This window comes from Ochotona curzoniae, unplaced genomic scaffold (genome assembly GCF_017591425.1).
Source record: "Ochotona curzoniae isolate NIBS_2020 unplaced genomic scaffold, NIBS_Ocur_1.0 scaffold_4506, whole genome shotgun sequence".
In the NCBI taxonomy this organism is placed as follows: domain Eukaryota; kingdom Metazoa; phylum Chordata; class Mammalia; order Lagomorpha; family Ochotonidae; genus Ochotona; species Ochotona curzoniae.
The window spans coordinates 57029091-57049927 of NW_024467119.1; positions in this window are offsets into that span (position 1 = coordinate 57029091).

Sequence of the window (20837 nt, forward strand, 5' to 3'; positions counted from 1 at the left end):
ACCCCACAGTTAATATTTCAAATATACTGAGTTCTCCAGGAGCAGGTAACTGATTGGGGAGTTGTTTTGATCTGACACTTATAGAAAGGAAGGGCAGAAGAAAGTGAATTATATTGCAATCTCTACAAAAGTCTGTAGAGATATTCAAAGCTTGAATGGCCCTTCTCAATTGTTATTAGATGAGAGGTCTGGCATTTTTAATCCTGTGATGCTTAATAATAACATATGAACCATCTAAGAAGGAAAGTTTGACCTTGCTAAGAAAATCTCTTTGCTCTCTTTAACAAAGTATATCTTGATGAGGCCCAACATTTGAGGAATCTCAGCCTGAAGCCTTCTGATAGGTAAACAAAAATAAATCCTTCAATCAGGAATTTGCATGTAGCTGACAATAAAAACATCCATGGAACCCATCTCTGTACTACTCAAAGTCACATTCTGATTGGAAAACTGAAGGTGGCTCCTTAGGCTTGGGGAGATTTTATTTCTGATAAGTTAGTGCATGGAAACCTACACTTACTGTTTCTATACTATCTAGATTTCTTTGACCTTAACTATCTCTAATATTCAAGGTGACTTCCCTGGCAATAAGATTTGAACCTCCATTCCATATGAGTTTGGGAAGCTCCAAAAATGTGTGTGTATGTGTCTCCTAGATTGAAGTATTCTGTCTTTGGTAACGAAAACTTCCGAATTCTTTTACATGAGTTGAAAAGACACACTCTTGGCACTTCACTAGTAGTTACAGTAGCAAAGTGTCCTTTCTTACCACTTAAGTTCTGGGCCCAACTATTCCACTCATTGAAGACAGGTTTCCCCTTTTCGCTTCTTTCAATGTTGCCTTTTTCAAGGGCAACCTCCAACCATTTCTATCTTACACCTACCAACAGAAACAATCACAATCTGAGTCATATTTAGGCAAAGTAGCTTTGCCTAATTGTTATTGAAATTGTTTTCTACAATCCTGCGAAGTCATTTTCTCCAAGCTGATGTTTCAGCTGTGGTTTTTACTGTCTGTTAGTCAGTTTACTTGGCTAGGCACTACTGGGTTGTATATTATATAAATATAATTTCTCACATTTTGAGAAACTGGGAACTAGGATACATATATCCTATTTTATTTCTTTTTTATTTATCTCTTCTATGATATTACATATATGAGTAATAAGACCTATAATTCCCGTGATCATGACTTAGGTATATATTTCATTTACTAGAGGTTTGCTCTTGCTAGATAAAATAGTCGTTAGATCCTTAGATAGTGCGACAAACCCTTTCAACTCTGTGTATCATGTAATGAAAAGATTCTATTCCTATCAAAATCAATCACTGCTACTTCCTGGGAGGAAGGGATCCAAAGCAGTTAATTAGACACCAGTGGGAGTGCCACATTCATTTTACCATTTTTCTCCATCACTGGGTTCTTGACTGTTAGGCAGTGGCACTTCTGGCTCCACTGCTTTAAAAGGGAAGTGACAGGGCCCAGCGCGGTGGCGCAAGTGGTTAAGTCCTCGCCTTGCACGCCTGGGATCCCATATGGGCGCCGGTTCTATCCCGGCAGACCCGCTTCCCTTCCAGCTCCCTGCCTGTGGCCCGGGAAAGCAGTCGAGGACAGCCCAAAGCTTTGGGACCCTGCACCCGCGTGGGAGTCCCGGAAGAGGCTCCTGGCTTCGGATCGGCATAGTATCGACCGTTGCGCTCACTTGGGGAGTGAATCATCGGATGGAAGATCTTCCTCTCTGTCTCTCCTCTCTGTATATCCGCCTTTCCAATAAAAACATAATAAAAATAAATCTTTAAAAAAAAAAAAAAGGGAAGTGACAGTGTTGAACCCCACAGTGTGCTTTGCTGCCTCTTTGGCTTTTCCAGTCATGAACTTATTGTTCCAATACTGGCTAATGGCTAATGTTGGCATTATCAGAGGTAACTGATTGCCAGTTTTATCACTGTAAATGACAAAATATATTGCTTAGAAGTCTACCCTTTGGAAAGGTTTGCCCTCATTGCTTCTTTCAAAGTTGCCTTCCTTCAAGTAAAGCTTAGTCATTCCTAGCAACTATGCACCCACTGGGCCAGTTCATGATTTAAGATTGGTTTCTACTTTTTCTGTCAGTTGTTCACTAGGAAGAAGTTGCCTTTTGAAGCTGTAAATTTGGCCAAAGCAACTTTCTTTTACAAAGAAAGTAACCCCAAAGGGCAGACAGCTTATGTCTGTTATCAGCACTATTGGCACCTGGGGGAATAAGTCACTCATTCCTGATGGCAGATGAGGATGTTTATGAAATATATTTGCTACGAGGATGACAATTTCTTGATGTATATATGCCTAAATTTCACCATGAGAGCACAGCTATCTTGAGCATTTGTACCACTGCATGCAGAGTTAAAGGGATTAACAGTGAATAATTAATGTCTAATGTCAAACTGTAACTACAATAACTTAGAAAATTAGGGCCTCTCAAGTCATAGCACTTCTTTATTGTTGTTTCTTTGTTAAATATCAAATATAAGCTCCACTGTTGGCAGGAAAATTGTCTACAACCTGGGCTTCATTGGCATTTTAAACCGATTTTTCATTTATCTCAATCAGCAACAATATATTTTCAATGCCATCCGACTTCATCTTCAAAATCATCCCATCAATTAGATTTTATTATTATCTATGTTTTGCAGATAAGTAGTCAGAAGATTAGAAAAATTTAATAACTTGCCTAAAGCCACCACTTCTCTTACTGATAGAATAAGAGGCCTTCTATTTTTAATATATAGGTGAATAACTTAAAAATGGAACTGTAGTCAAACCAATAATCTAAAAATATGGAACAATAAAATCACCTTATCCTAAATTTTATTTGGTTTTCTAAGGAAAGTCATTCCATGCCAGTAATTTTTTAATAAAGAAATAAGAAAATATTTTTAAAATATTTTTTTCTTTCTTCCTTTCTTTCTTTCTTTCTTTCTTTCTTTCTTTCTTTCTTTCTTTCTTTCTTTCTTTCTTTCTTTCTTTCTTTCTTTCTTTCTTTCTTTCCTTCTCTCTTTTTCATCTATTTATTGAAAAGTCAGATATACAGAGAGGAGGAGAGGCAGAGAGGAAGTGCTTCTGTCTGCTGATTCACTCCCCAAGTAACTGTAACTGCCAGAGCTGAAACAAGCAAAAGTCAGGAGTCAGGAGCCTCCTCTAGATCTCTCACACCGGTGCAGGGTCCCAAGGCTTTGGGCTGTCTTCAACTGCCTTCGCAGGCCACAAGCAGGGAGCGGGATGGGAAATGGGACTGCCAAGATTAGAACCGTGGCCATATGGAATCCTGGTGTGAGCAAGGCGAGAACTTTAGCTACTACGCTACTGTGCTGAGCCAAAACATCATTTTTATAAGCAGAGATTACAATGCCATTTTTAAACATTTATAGAATAAGCAGCACATTATTTCATATCATTGACATAATACGACTTATTTAAAGTAAATTCCCACAAGATTAGCAGCTGTGCTTATAGCGAGCACAGGGATACTGGAAGGAACAGAGAGGACTTTGGTGCAGATTTCTTAGATCTGTTAAAAGAAAGTATTACTAAGAACTTCCCATGGACTGAATGTAAGAATAGAATGAATATGCATGGTGCATTTACATGATCATTGTCATGCATAACTATGTGAGTAAGAGCTTTATATTTAAATATCCCTTAACTCAGCTGAGTTCAGTTGACTAAAGCATCAGAACCTTTTCTAAGAAGTTCAGGTTGTGGGATTTTCATTAAGTCAGTATATGAATCATATGCTATCTTCCTTTTCCATTTGGATTTAATGTGATTTTATTAGAGTACCATAATACATATCCCAAGCTGGGCATACACAATGGAGTTTTTTTTTTTTTTCACATTCTGGTGGTTACACATTCAAAATTAAATTGTTGAGGGGGTTGGTTTCTTCTCAGGGCTTCTTTCTGAGGTCTTGCTAACAACTATTTTCAAGTTCACAAGATAGTTTCCCTTTGTGCCCAGATTTCTTCTTCCTTTAAAGGTATCATTATATGAGGTGCCACTCCATATAATAGACTGCATTAGAACCCACTCTGACGACTCCCCTTTGCCATGGTTACTCTCTTGATCATCTTGCCTACAAACTCAGTCACATTCTGAGAAACTGGGAAATGGGATTTCAGCCTTAGCATTTGCACAAAGTCCAATTCTGCTTCTAAATGGTGGGAGCACTTGTAGAGGTCAAAGCATCAGCAGCTGCTGCGTGGTTTTTAAAGGCTGCTGTGTTTTGCCTCTTGCAAGGAGATGGGTGCCCAGTTCTTCCACCCTCCAAGCTCTAGTGAGAAGAGATCTCTAGGTTTTTGGGTTTTTTTTCTTGCTTATGCCCTCTATTTTTTACCATGAGAACTCTCGGGCTAGGGACTTGCCATCTCAGCTAACTTTCTACCCTCTTCAAAATTTTTGGATAAAGGTGTGTATTTTCAGACTTCAGAAAGGTTTTGACTCAGACATAGCCGAGTCATTTGACCTGCCAGACCAGGGAATTCCTTCAGGACTCCTCTCTCCCTGTGAGCTGGCATGGGGTACGCTTTGTTGTAAAATCCTTAACTTCTCTACTGATTTACCATTTTCACATAGGAGTAAACATTAGTGCAATCATAACTGGCCTCTTTTCTAACCCTTTCTCGTTGATCTAAAGGATTGTGGTAGGTTGATCTTTATTTGTAGTTGCTGCAGAAGGAATGTGGAAGTGAAAAGCAGATTCTTCTCAAACAATTATTATTTTGTAATTGTTGTTTCCTTCATATAAATTATTTCTTAAGTGAACAACAAGCAAATTTTCTACTGTTGCACTTTGATTCTTTGAGATATGGTGCTTTCATGCTGTTCTTACTATTATCATATCTTAGTTGAGAAGATGGGACATAGAAAAACATATAGGGTATTATTTCTGCAAGATATTACTCTAAATGATGTCTGTGCAAACTTAACACCAATAGTCAAACGTTCTGGTGTGAATTGCAGGCCTGGTAATAGAAAATCTTGGATGTATTTAGGTTTGCCAACTATCATTAGTAGTACTATTTTATTGAAATGCAACTGTTCATGTGTTAAATAATAAGACAGTTGTAGATTCTGTCTGAGGGCCTTTTCAGAATTAACAGTATGTATCTCTGTCATATTTAATGTATTAGATTTCTAAAAAGCCAGTTTCTATAAGCATTTTAAAATGAACAAAAATGAGATGCCTCTGTTCTTTGGTTTTCAATTTCATAATTGCCTGTGGGTTTTTCCCAATATTTGTTTGGTGTGTTAGAGTTACAAATGGTTATATTTATTTATGATCTTCCAGGCAATCCCACTGTCCTCAAAATTTTGTATGACCTATCATTTTAGGAAAAAATAAAAAAGAGCTTATCAATGCACAAAACCTCAGAGATTTTCTTTTTGAAAGAGGCCAAATAAATACAATTACACATGCTCAATAATTCCAAATTCAGCTCTCAAGAAGCCATATTTCAAAATAGTACCTTACTGAGTTACTTGTTTTGAATCCCTGGGAGAAGAGCCCTGCTTTTGTTGACAGTATTTCTCCGAATGTTGACATTCTGGCAATAGCACCCAGCAATTTGAGGGTGAGTGTTTGGAGTATGGGACAGTGTAGGGGATTGTAGCTCTTGCTCTAGAAAGCCTGCTAAACTGGTTTTACCTGATTCTAGTTCTTATGAGGTTTTGAAGGGAAAACCCAAATGTCAGCCCTGGAGCAAAATGTTAGGGTTGAACTATGAAGCCTTCAAAAACACACAGAATTATAATTATCCTGATGAGTGAAATTTTAAATGGTTGAAGGCTCATTTCATATAAGAAGCTTGTTGCAACCTGACTGGAGTTAAATAATTTCTTTTGGATATAGTCAAAAACCCTTACAATGTCAAGCATCTGGTGTCATGCTGGAATAGCTGTTTGGCGGCCAGTCACTCTACAGAAGAGATTCGTTCAAGTGCAAACATTTTCTTGGGAAAACAGTGGGAAAATATAATGAGATTGTATGTTGGAGACTCTGGGGGCACATAGTATATAAAGTTTTGCAGTAACACCAGAAAGTTGCCATCATTTGTGTAGTTCACCTAGTAAATGAAGTCAAGTGAGTCTTATATTTTCGCCTCATTTGAGAACCTTGCAATTATTACCCAAAAGACTTGTATACTGAAGTACATCATTGTATCATGCTTCTGTCCATACTGGTTCTTCTGTCCAGCCTCGCAAAATCTCTGGTATCTCTCATTTCTCTTCTCACTGGGTCACAAATTCCCACTCATGCTTAAAATTCATCCACAGAGCTTCCTCTGGCAGATGGCAACTCCTTCAGAGGTATTGCTCTGATTGTCTCTATTGTATTTTCCTAGTGTTTATTTTTCCTTTTAGTAGTATCTTGCACATGATATTGTGATAGAATTTCCTACTGTTGGTGTTGTTTTGCTTTCATCTTCATTAGACTGAAAATTTCCTCACTAACTCGCAAACAAAAGTGAAATGTGAGTGAAATTTTGCTCATGCCCACCTCAAATCAAGAGCCCGTGATCACTTTAAATGTGTTAAGCATATTTGAAAATCCTTAAGGTCATCTCCAGTTCTTTCCTCTTGAATCCTTATTGATGAGAAACCTCATTGAGATACATGCATAAAGAAAATATCACAGAACCCAAGCATTTATATCTTGAATAGCTTAACTTGCTTCCCCCCTTTAATACCCATATTTTCCTAGGAATAGATTTATTTCTTTGTTTTAAGCTTAACTGCAGTCAACATGAAAAAGATCTACAGCCGCAGGAGAAACAGAATTTCCCAATATTTACCATAACTCAGCTTATTTCTCAATGAAACAACTCTGTCTTTAAGAAAATTTCTGGTGTCAAATCTAAAAGTAATTATATTCTCCTTGTTCATTACAGTGGTTTTCATCTGGGCATTTCATTTGAAGAAAAGTCTTCCTGGGTTTAAATTTGAAAAGTCATGCTGTTGGAGTTTGAGTTGCCAGCGATAATTTCCCTATTTTTACTTTTTTCTTTCATATTAGGCCTCTTTCTGTACACACACACACACACACACACACACACACACACACACTCCAACACTGCTCACCTTCAGCCCGAAAATATATCCTATCCACTAAGTACATGCAGATGCATTTCTGGAGCAGTGATTATCCCACTGATTAGTCAAACTGATTCCAAAGTAGCCTGGGCAAGGTACAACCAGAACAACCTGTTGCATTTGTTTTTAGAGTGTGCTGCCATTTATAAAATGCTTTTATGCACTCATCTCTGCAATATGTGGTCATTAGCTATCACCTAATTATAGATAAGGAATTCGAGATATAACCAACCCAAAGAATTGCCAAGGTCACAAAAAGAGTTATCAATATTCCCTGTCAACTCAGATGCAATCAGTGGTGATGATGGGGTGGCCTTGACACAAACAGGTCTTTTAGGACACGGTTTAGTTAAAAAGCTTCTTCCTCCTTTAGTCCAGCTTTCCTTTTTGCTTTTTCATTCTCCTAGCAGCCCATACTCATCACCCTGACTCGGCGTGATTGACAGACCGAATAGGAGAATCATTTAATGAAACTCAATACTCCCGTGTCTCATATCCCCTTAAAACGGGCATGGCAGGCTTTTGGAGCCTTTTTAACCCATGTATGTTGGCCTTTAGTAAGACACAAGTACCGAAAGGTAATGTCAGAGGAGGCCGCAGCCAGCTCTTGCATATGGCCATCTGTCCTTGGCAGACACAATGGCATCAGAGCATGATCAGCTGCTCTGAGCTCACTGCAGGCAGATCTTCCCTCTTGCGTTTGTGCATCTGTTGAAGCAAACTGATGAATAAAAACTACATTGGCCAAGATAAACTCAAACTCTCATGTGCAGTTCTAATAATTTTAGGTAGGTAATGTTTATGGGACACGTGGGATATACTTTTTACTTGTTTAGGTTCCTTTTGCACAAGTATTATTTGAGTAAAATGAAGTAACTGTTTATAAAAATTCAAATTATATGGGAAAGTGGAGGAGAAAAAAATACCAAAATGGCTACCTATTCTCTCTGATCCACATTGTCCTAAATGGAAGTTTTCAGTGAGAAGGGAGACTTTGCAGTCATTGCTTCTCAATGTTGATTCTGGGAGCAAGGGAGCTGCTTGTGAGACTACATCCCACCACCTGCCACGTTAGAATCCTCTGTTCCTTTCTTTAGCTTTGCTGTGTCAGCTCTGTTGCTTTGCTTTGGTTTTACTTCCTTACTTAGTTGTTGCTTACTTAAACCTTTCTTCATTTCTTTACCTCTCTTTTCTTTCCTCCTCCTTCTCCTTCTTTTTTTTTCTTTCTTTTGTTAAACATGTTTTGGCATGTTTTAATAGAATAAGGGAAGGTGATTTTATGATACTTTGTAACTTAGCTAATAACCCAAAAGTTTGTGTTAAGCTAAGAAAAAAGTGCATTGATACTTCCAAGGAGTTTTGGAACTGTTTTTCCCCTTTAGGGTTGCAATTGAGACAGATTGATCGGACAACAGGAGGGCATTGTGTGTCTATCTGACATACGTCAGCTGAAGAGGCTCTCTCATCAAACCAATCTCTGAGCTCTGCATGAATTTGGCAACCATAAGCTTTCTGGCTTTACCCTAGTATGTGGAATGTATGTGTTAGCTAAGTTGCCTGTGTTACTTTCTGGGATGTAGAGAACATGGCACACCGTGTGCTGTGCTGCCCACATTTCCCTTGCATAGTTTGTTGTCTCAGCAGCTGTGTGGACTGTCAGCAGGTGCCTCCAAATCCTTTGGGTATTGCCTCATCTGCAGAAAACTTTTCCTGTTCAGCTCTTCCTCTGAACGGCTTCATGTGGTGTCTTATCTGCATGAGGGATAAAAGGAATAGCCATTTTGACCCCATGGAGGGTCACCACACCTATAGATCTCCTCACAGGTTCAATGAAACCTACGGTTAGCTTGTGATTCTACTCCTGATATCTTTCCCTTCCTTTACAGGTATTTATCCCAAGGGAACTCTGTAATAAAGACAGTTTATTACAGATATGTGTAAACTAATTCCTCATTTGGACTCTGCTCCCAACGCACCCATTGGGTGACAGTAGACATCATGGGTTCTTTGCATAGCAGCCTTTTTTGTTGTTGTTGTTCCCTGGCATATACTTCTGTCATACTAGTCCATTATCCAGTGCCAGGATGAATGCACTGCCAAGTAAGTAAGAGATTTCTTGTCTGACTCACAGCAGTCAGATGCTCTGATATTTCTACACTATTGAGTGACCATATTACATTTGCCCAGTAGAGGCAGAAGGGGATGGTGGAGTGATTTGGAGATAGCCAAAGGATGTCAGTTTCAGGACTTTGGCAGCTATAGGACTTGACACTTTTCTTTGTCTATGAACTGTATTACTCCTAGTAGCCTCTGGTATCCCTCTTTTTGCAGTGGTGGAACCAGCTTGAAGAATATGCTAACACATCAAGGACAGAGGAGCTGAAGTGGTACTCAGGAAATGAGCCTGACTGATGAAATTGATGCCTGAATCCTGTCCTGTTAATGTGGTTGCAAATGACTCACCAGGATGGTATTTTTTTCTTCTTCTAAGAAATAGCATTTCAGAAATAGCAAATTAAATGCTTCTGTGTACTCTCAGAGGTTAATTTACTAAGTGAAAACTTCAGCTCAATTACGCATTAGTTTAGGGGAAAAACCTGACAATATTCAGGACAACTGTTTTCCATTGCAGATTTGTTTTATTTTTGGTTTATAGGCAGAGTTACAGAGAGCACAGAGAGGCTTGTCACTACTAGAGCACTAGTCAACTGGCTGCAATGGCTGAAGTTAAACTGATTTGAAGCCAGGAGGCTAGAACTTCCTCCCACATGACTGTAGGAACCCAAGGACTTGAGCTATCTTTGCTCCCTTCCCAGGTCATAAACAGCTGGATTAAAAGTGGAGCAGCCCAGACACAAACTGGCACCTCCATGAGAGACTTAGCCCTTTATGCCACAATACCAGCCCCTGCCCCCACCCCCACTCAGAACAACTTTTGATGTGATAATATTTGGAAATCAGTTATACCTACATAAGGAAGCTTAAAAATATCAGGTATCATGATTATCTCAAATAATTTAGCCACACCTACTTGAATATGTTCATTATAATTTTATTGCTCTTATCTTCAAGCAATTGTAAGCATTGGTGAGTATATTGGTGAGGTAATAGATTTATTTTCTTTCACTTTTCTATCTCATCTTTTGGAATGACTTGATGACTATGTAAAAGCAGGCTTAATACCAAATGCATACATTTTGGCAAATTAATAGTTCATTGTCACTGGAACAATACTATATGTCATATTCATTTTTAGTTGAACTTGGCTTAAGTGGAAATTTGTCTCTGAGTCATTATTTAAAAGAATGAAGAAAAAAAAAAACGCAGGTCCATGACCTTGGTAATGTTGTGGATACTTTATGCAGATAATCTTTAACTTTTCTGTCTCATTGGGTATAAGAAAAAAAATGCATATGTACAAATAGAAAATACTGGCAACTTAGTAATACTCAGTAATATAAAAAGCATGATACTTCTGGAGACGCAGGCCAAAATTATGCATATTAATGGAGAATGGGCAGAAAAGGGACTAAATGTAGCAGGATGTAAAAACACTCATTCTTGAGTTCGTGTACATGTGTGTAATTGATTCTATGTAATTATATATGACACAGAATTCAGAAAGAACCCATGTTACTTTAACAAAGAAACAAAATCATAGAGAAACAATAACTCTGGATTTTTATGATTCAGCAGAGTGCTGCTTCTCCAATTAGGCATTTTAGAAGGAATAAAAATTGTATTATTTTCGGAATAAATTCCCTGTTAGCTCCAACATACTGAAGGATGGACCTAAGATGTCACAGAACACTGCCCCATAGAGCTTAGACACCCATCTAATGTAAAGTTTTCTAAATGCCTCATCCTGAGGCCCTTTTTACCTTTTTGCACTGGGAAATTTTGATTATAGACAGAGAATAAATTAAAAGTAAGGTGTCATTTTGGGCCCAGAGCAATGGCCTGGTGGCTGAATCTTCACTTTGCATGCACGGACTTTCCATTTGGGCACAGGTTCATATTCTGGTTGTTCCATGTCCTTGCCTATAGCCTGGGAAAGCAGTGGAGGATGGCCCAACATCTTGGTACCCTGCACCAGTGTGGGAGACCCAGAAGAGGTTCCTGACTGTGGCTTCCCACAAGCTGAGCTCCACCCAGCCTTACAGCCACTTGGAGAGTGAACCAGCAGATTGAAGATCTTTCTTTCCTTCTCTCTATAAGTCTGCCTTTACAATATAAACAAATAAATAAATACATAAATAAACGCATAAACATATAAATAAATAAATACATAAATAAACAAATAAATAAATGCTTTGTTTTGCTGTATCCTGTTATGGTTTCTGACAATAGTGTCATAAATGCAAAGGAGGATGCCCAATGTATTGGATGACACAGATTTTGATGATAAAATTAAGGATAATGATAAATTCTCACTCAAGAAACATTTCCTGTATGTTGTAGATTGTTCTAGGTAGTAAAAAAAAGAAGAAATGCCATTTCTGACTTGGGGTTTTTAGCGCTATTACAAATTTAATGTTAAGATTTCATTTTATTTTCCGTGATTTAGCAATATGAGACTGAAATACCCAAAATAAAGAGAAAATAAGTATTAGCTGATATAACATGTGGAGGTTGTACTCTATCAAGGCTCTGTTTGAAATCAGTCAATGGCTGTTTACTGTTTGTGGAGTAAGTCCCCCTTATTCTTCCCAGTCTGGCCTCCTGAGCTGATCTCTCCGCACAAATCTTTCTCTGATGCTCTGTTGGCCCTCCTTTTCTTCCCCAGATTGCCACCTTATCATCTCACCTTTGTGCCCTTTCTCTCTTTCTCTTCTCTTGGCAATTAATTCTTGTGTAAGCTCTAAGACTTTAGCTCATCATGACCAAAACGTATATGGCCTAAGTGTCAGTGATGTCGTGAGTGGAATACCTTCCTTTTAGCTCCTGCATATATTTTCCTGTTCCAGTGCTGGCAAGTGCTTGCCTGGCATGAGGGTTTGCTATTTGAAAACTCTTAAAATCATATAAGGAAAAAGTGGCATGTAGAAGGCTATTTTAAACCACCCTCTTCATGCCAAATACTTCAATGACAGGTAAAATAATTTTAAAATACCAAAGTAATAAAGTGTTTATGGGCAAAAATGGAACAGAAGCACCCGACTAAAGCCTGAACTTGTTGAGCTCTAACTCCAAGGCACACAAGGGCAGCCAGAGTTCAACTCTGGGAGGAGACAGAATTCAAAATGTCCCAGCCCAGCAGAGAACCGGAGCCATCCTCGGCTCCTGAAGACAGGGAAGCCATGATCTGCAACAGTTTCTGAGAAATAATGCAAAGCTTATATAGCTCTGAGTTTGCTCTTCTAAGAATCTGTACCTGACAGTGTAACCCTGCTGATGCTGTGATAAGCAGCTTCCAAATTTACTCGTTTTGAATGAATTAATATCATTTCTTGCTCGGCTACATGTGCATCAGAAGTAGATAAATATTCCACCATCATAAGGTTTGTGTTCATTCTAGACTCAGCTGATACAGAAGCCCCCCACTTTTACGAGTGACCATTTATATTACCAATAAAAGGGATCCAGTCTTACATCAGCAAGTCACTAGCTAACATCAGTCACATGCCCTCTTGAACCCAAACTTAGCATGTATCTGGGAGGAGGGTTGACTTCACTAATGGATGCTACATGCCAGTCATCAAAATTTCTAATAGCTGTTACAAGTTAACAACCAGGTGTAACAAGCTGTTTGCTTATTCAATGACCGACCTGTGAAAACCCTTATATTATAATAGGTTAGAAGCTTGGAGATATCAGTAAGAGATCCGGTAGTGATATGAGTACTTTTGATGAGACCAGGAAGAAGTGCATTATATATCATTATATGGGCAGGGAGCAGTGAACGAAAAGAAAATATTCTCCACTTAAGGTTAGCTTACAACCTATAATCTAAAGGCACATGATGAAACTAGCAATATTTCCAGTTCTTCTTCTTCTTGACAAATAGAATGTATTATAATTAGGGCTGGAATATGAATAAAGAGACATGTGTCCTTTCCAGATTGAAGGCCATCAGCTCTGATGTGTTATTCTCCATATTCCTTTCTTTCCACTGCAGACAAGCATGTATTCCAAATGCCAAAGACTGCCATAACTGGGATCTGAGTGAAGAGAGTAGGCAGCAGATTCTCCCATAAACCTAAGATACACCTGTGGTGGAGTGAGTCATAAGCCTCTCTTTAAATCCACAGAGATTTTGTTGTTATGCCACAAAATTTACTATATAATCAGACCAACGTAGCAGGTATTCAAAAATTACTTTTATTTCATGCTTAGGGAACCTTCGTGCTAATGAGTACTTAACTGAAATAATAATAAAGAAAAAGGTTGGATATGGATTGGTGAAGATCATGCTTGAAGACACTTGAGACTCTAGGAATGGCAGAGTGTTCGCATGATGGATTGTTATGGCAGCACAGTGGAGGGGTGTCTGGCTTGAGTACAGAGGTGGCCAAATGTTAAGAAAGTCCTACAAAGGAAGCAGTAAGTTATTTGAATTACAGTGGTGGGGGTGTACCAGATATTACAATTTAAGCTCTAGTTTACAAATTTTGCATCCTGCTTTCTCAGAAAAATTTAGGGGATTTAGGTTCTTTATGATGTAAATGACACATTGAACTGTTTTAATTGGCTGTTCTCATATTTAAGAGAATTGAAGATGTGAAGAAATGAAGTAATAAACTGGTTATGAGTCAAACTTGAGCAGAGTATAGTTTGAGACTAAACAGAGAAAATAGTACAGGAAATATCTTGAGAGGATTTGGCCAATGTTAACAATTCATTTGATTAGTGCATATATAATAGAATTAGCAGGGACACCGGACTCATAAAATAAATCAAAGAATCAAGCTCACACATTTGGGGATGAGTAAGGTATTTTGCTTTGGGAGCAGACACTTTTTGAACTATATATTTCAGAGCTGAATAGATATCCCATAGTGATATCTGAGGAGTTATAGTTCTCCGGCTTATACACAAGCTAAGACTAGAGAAGTACATTTATCTCCATATTATTCTGCTTATCCCATTGGCTTGTTCATAATCCCTGACAAGTATGCAAATGTTGCAGTGAGTCAGTCAGGCGATGCTTATCAAAGGTAAGAAAAACGACAAGTTAATAATACTGTTGTTGGATGTATTATTGACAAGCGTTAGAGTTCTTGTATCTTAAAAATGGCTACTGGGACAGGAGTTTAGCCTAGCAGTTAGGACACCGGTTAAGATGCCTGTGTTCCATAATAAAGTGACTGCATTCAAGTCATAGCTTCAGCCCTGACTGCAGAGACCTGCTAAAGGAGAGACAGGGAGGCAATAGATGCTGTCTCATGTGGGAGACCTCAACTGAATTTCTGATTCTTGACTTGGGCTCCAGCTGGGGCCTTTGCTGGCTTTTTGAAGCCAAATGGGTGTGAGCATTATGAAATATAACTGCTATAGTAGTTTTCTGCTTTTGCAAAATTTTAATTCTTTTGTAATTCAAGAGTAGAGTCAATGTAACTATAAGCACCCCAAAACAGGCTGTGGATTTACATTTGAATTCAGCAAAGTTATTTTCTTTCCTGGTCATGACATTTTATCATTGCTTCTATGGTTTGAAGTTAAAAATGGCAAAACATTGACATATGTAAACTGCTTAATGCAAAACACTTTATTGTTAAATGTGCTTTGTAGGACGGGTAATAGAGCTCAGTTGCTTAAGCTACTACTGTTTGGGGTTTCCATATCCCATATTGGAGTATCAGGTTTGAAAACTTGCTACTCTGCAGTTCCAATCTAGCTCTTCGAAAATGTGCTGGGGAAGCAGTAGATTATAACACAAAAATTTGGATTTCTGTCACCGTCTTGGGAGACCCAGTGGAGATCCCAGCTCCTAGTTTCTCCTTGGAATAGGTCTTATTGCTGCAAGGTTTTGGTGAATGAACCAATGGATAGACTGTTGTCTCTGCCTTTTATAGATAGATAGTTAGATAGATCGATAGATAGATATTACTTAAAAAATGCCTGTGAGTTTTATCATGGAATTTGCTAATAATCCTGCAATTAAATTACAGATTTTCTACTGCTCACAGCACCAACTAACATTAAACAGTAAATATGTAACAGTCAATACCAAAAGATTTTTAAATTTTATGGAATCTTATTGACCAAAATGCAGAGCACTTTTTAAGTTTTCAAAAGTCTTGACAAATATTATACTGTCATCTAAAGGGTAAAACAACATTAGTGAGAATAGTCTTTAAGTTGTTTTTAAAAAAATATTTAATTTTTTGTGAGAGATTGACAGAGATAATCTTTCTGTCTCTGTCTCTGTCTCTGTCTCTCTCTCACACACACACACACACACACACCTTCCATCTGCTAGTTCCTTCTCCAAATGCTTACTAGCGCCAGGCTTGAACAAGATCAAAGCTATGAGTCTAGAACTCCAACTGGACCACTTATGTGGATGGCAGGGGCACCAGCATTGCACCTGAGACATTTTCCATGGTATTCTCAGGAACATTTGTAGGAAGTTTACTTGGAGGTGGAGGAGTCTGGACCGAAACTCAGGCACTCTTAAATGAGAAGGAGGATTCTAAGCAGGAGTTAATTCACTATGCTGCGGTAATCACCCTTATAACTTAATGTTTAGTGATGTGCCCATTATTAAATACATATTGATTTTGTGTTCATAAAAAGTAATTTTTAATGGATTATTATTATTGGTGAAGAATTCTTATAAGCTATAAAATATAAAAAAATAAATAAGCTACGCATGATACATGACTACTTAGGATTGCTAATAGAAATGTTACATTTATTTATTTTTGTCTGGTATAACCTCTACACAGCACAGATTTTCTAAAGATTCATATTTTCCCTCATTTCTCTAGCAAATGTAGCCATCTGGACACCGGAGATGCTGCCAGAGACTCTAATAAAACATTTTCTACATCTCCACCACCCCTATTTCTGGATTTTCACATAGTTGACTAATATTTGGTGATGTTTAAGTGATTAAGAAATTAGAACTTAAGCCATGTCTGAAAGCAAATGTTTAAAAATCTGATGGCAAACTTCTCACTCATGTGGAAGAATGCTTTGTGTGCAACAAAGGACAGGAACCAACCCAATCTCAATACATCCCTGGAACATTTTAACGCCCTGAAACACATACTTCCAAAGGGTGATTCCAATGGAATTTGCCCCCCACACTGCTACCCCTCATGAAACAAATAAAAACAGTTTCTTTCTTTTTTGTTTTAATGTTCTAAGAAACAACCAAAACAAAGACATTCACATCTTGTTAATATTATTAGCATTCTAAAAATATCTAATGCAGCTTCTTTAAGCTACATAAAGAACATCAATGTTGGTGAATTTGTGATTTAGTCTTTATTTTGGCCAACGTAGGAATTGTAAGAAGAATTTTATGCGAAGATGAATGTGAACATCAAGAATCCAGCTGACTCTTAATGAGGTTCCCTAGCTTGAATTGTAAAGGCAATAAGAAACTTTGCCAAATATGGTGGAATTACATAAGCTCTGTTTTTAGGCTAAAATGTAGAGGTTTAGATGCAGAACTAATCTGACGACTACTGGTTGCATGATGATGGGGTACAAAATGCCAGGTCTGCAATCTTGCAAAGAAGAGGGTCTCTCTTTGAAATCAGAATTGACTAATTATATAGTGCTTATATAGCAGGATTTGAAGTTCCTTCAATTGTTCACTCATAATAACTCTAATATATAAGCACTTTTCATGACTCCACTTCAGAAGGAAAGCGAAAGACTGCTACTCAGACAAAAGTAGCTTACTTATGTCATAAACTTAAAAACTCACAAAAGCATAATTTGAATTTGCAGTCCAGCTCTCAGTTTATGCTCTCAGCTCAAGTGCATGCTGCCACCACAACTTATCACCAACGTTTACTAGTTGGTGTCTCTTGTGCAATGCATGCCTGTCCAAATTCATACTCCATCTACCCTTAGGTTTGTATATTATGAGGAACAAATTATAACCAAACAATATGAAAAACATTTTAATCAGTCTGAATTTTTCATTGGCTAACAAACATAAGTGATTATATATGGTTAGGTAACCTGAGATTTTGTAATTCTGAGGTATAAAGAGAAGTCCCTTGAGAAGTAAATGATAAATCTTGAAATTATAGTATTATTTAAGAAAATAGGGGCCTTGTAGAGCATTGTAGAGAGGAGGGCAAATCTTGCTCTGTGACAGCAGCATCCAATGTCGGCACTGATTCAAGACCCTACTGCGAATAATCTAGGAAAGCCACGGAAAATGAATGGTTCAAGTGTTTGTGTTACTGCGTTCACACAGGAAACTCTAAAGCAGCTCCGGATTCCTGGCTTTGCCCTGGTCTAGCTTGTACAATTCAGCCTGTTGGGAAGTGAATCAGGGGGTGGAATTACCTCTCTGTGTCTCTCTCTCATGCTTCCCAGTAACTAATTTTCAAATACATAAAATATTTTATTTAAAAAAGAATCATCTAGGAAAGTTAATTATGACAAAGGGATTTACCATAGAATTGTATTTATCTGTAGCTGTTCACAATTCAATGGAAAAGATGAATAAGGAATTGTCTTCTACATCAATACATATATATATCATATATTTTATGTATGTCTAGAATGGCATATCCTCAGTTACATGCAAACATCATACTATGCTTTACAATTAACTTCTGTGAGAAAATTCTGTGACCTAAGCTTCCTTCTTACAGATATGCTACATTGAGTGTTTTGTTTCCAGGGACTTTTCATTTAAGCCACAATACTGGTACCAGAAATTAAAATATTTCCAACATCTCAGATTATTCCACGATTTCAGTACTTTGTAAATCTTGAACCTATAATCAATTTTTTTTGAAAAAGCATCTCTAGATTGAGCAAAAATTTATATAAATGAAAGCAACAAAAACAAAAAAGAAACAGTTACATTACAGAAACTGTGTCGCCTGTCAGGTGAGTGACATCTAAGTAGCTTTAGAACTAGTGCCGCAAGGTGGCTAGTGCTGCTGAGTTTATACAAATAGTCCCTGACTTGTGATGGCTCAATTTCTTTATACTTTTGCAACTTTAGACATTTTTCTGGTTTTTGCTTCCAGCAAAGCATCAAGTTACATGAGGGAGTCAACACTCCATTATAAATTGTTTATCATACTTAAAAACACACACACACACACACAAATCCCAGAGTGGGTGTTGGTCACAGTGATCAAGATCCCACCAGGCATGTGCACAACCCATGTTGGATTGCCTGGATTCAAGTTCCAGCTCAGCTTCTTGCAAATGCACAGCTTTATAGGCAGGATGCAATGACTCAAATTCTTGGATCCCTACTAACCATCTGAGAGACTTAGACTGAGTCCTGGACTCCTAGGTTTGGTCTGGCTCTGCCCAGCCCTGGCATCTAGAGAGTGGCCCAATAGATAGAGATCTCTATTTGTCTTTACCTGGGTCTGATTGCTTTTGAATAAAGAAAGCTAATTAAATAAAAGCAAAGCCTATTTTCTTCTCAAAGTTAAGGCTAGAGCTGGATGAAATCTTTGTTCCCTTTGGAATTTAGCTGAGGAAAGAGCATGACACGTATGTAACAACTTCTTAAATTTCTTTCAGGGGAGTTTGAAATATATTTATTTCAGTGCAATAAAAGTAAACTACAGACTAAAAATACTATCTTCTGATTTAAAAAAATGTAACTCAGAGCTATGGAATACGCTAACTGAACTTATAAGTCAGCCATAGGCAAGTGCACATCATCTACATTGCTCACCAGTGGAAGTGGATGTGGGAAAGAGTGGTAAAAAGCAGGTGGTATGTGTGTGGTACTGTAGGAAAAATTATAATTTTAAAAATTATTTCTCAATTAGAAAGCTATGCTTCTGATGCAATGTTTCTCATCACAGCATCCTAGAATAACACAGAAGCGGTTGCTGAAAAAACTAATGCCCTAAATTAGAGAAAGATGCAAATGTTGAGGACCACACAAATAGAAGAGAACAGTTATTCCTGTGGTTATAAATATTTAGTGACAGGACTTTGCCAAGAAAATGAGCACAAGCCATTCCATACCCACCCTTAAGAAAAGCATGAATACAATATATTATTAATTCACGCAACTAGAAAGCTTGTGAAACTGAAGACAAAGGTTTCCCTTCTTGGAAGCAGCAGCAATAGAGTGGCTACTCGGCAGGAGATGACCTCCTTCCTGCCACTCCAAGGGGAGGTAGAGAGGTAGCCCAGAGGAAAAATCTATGTGTCTTTTCTGTCCTGGTGTCTCATGTGCCTCTGGTGACTGTGCTAATTTGTGTTTTTGAAAATTGGTATGTTGAAGGCCTAACCCCTAGTCCCTCAGAATTTGACAGTATTTGGTAGAAAGGTCTTTGAAGTGGTGGTTATGTTAAATGAGGTCCTTAGTTTGGGCCCTAACCAATATCCCTAGGATTCTGATATGAAGAGGCTGTTAAAACACCGGCACACAGAGAAAGACCATGTGAAGACAAAGGAAGAAGCTGACTAATTGCAAGCCATGGAGAGAGCCTTGATGAGAAAGTCCATCTTGCCAAGAGTGTGATTTCAGACTCTCAGCCTCTAACATTAACTTAAAAAAAAAATCCCTTTGCTCAAGCTACTTGGTTTGTCTTACTTTGTAATAGTAGCAGATCTGTATGAAAGCATGTCAAAATGGAATTTAAAAATACTTATTTTGGTGCAGAGATTAAAATCCATGCATACTGCTTTCATTTATATGCATTTTCTAGGAACTTTATGATAACCTCTGGTGTATTGGTTTCAGATGAGCTTATTTTTAAATTCTATTTCTCACAGACTTTTAGAAGTACCTCCCATATCTCTCATTACACAAGCCCGACTTGAAGCAGTAGGAAAGAGAACTTGGTTGATCTTGGAAGTAAAAGTCAGCATATTCCCTGCTGTAAGAGGGTGGGAAAGGTCAAGGTTCAGGAAGGAGCAACTGCAGGAGAGCTTTTGACTCACAGAGAAATTTTGGAATTTTCACATGTTCCATTGAGACAGAGTACATAGAGGGAAATGCAATGAGAACGAGTCTATTACTCAGAACATGCAACCCCGATCATCTGCAACATTGACAACAGCATAGCTTCACTGAGGTAATTCTCCATAAGTGTAATTTTTTAAGGATCTGTTTATTTTTATTGGAAAGTCAGATATACAGAGAGAAGGAGAGACAGAGAGGAAGATCTTCTGTCCGTGGGTTCACTCTCCCAGCGGCCTTAACAGCTGGAGCTGAGCCAATCCAAAGCCAGGAACCAGAAGCTTCTTCTGGGTCTCCCATGCAGATACGGGGTCCCAATGTTTTGGGCCATCCTCAACTGCTTTCCCAGGGCACAAGCACGGAGCTGGAAGGGAAATGGAGCAGCCAGCACACAAGTCAGTGCCCATACGGGATCCTGGTACATGCAAAGTGAGGAGTTTAGCTGCTAGGCTACTGTGCTAGGCTGTCAAGGTATGCTTTTTTAAACTCTTTCCACATCTTATTGAATTTTTCCGTAAAAATCCTAGACATAAATGTCTAGTTCTGAGTCTTTTTTTCCACTTTGGTCATTGTAGGAACTATTTTTAATTGATCAAAAAAATCTACATGTGAGCCAACAGATGACCT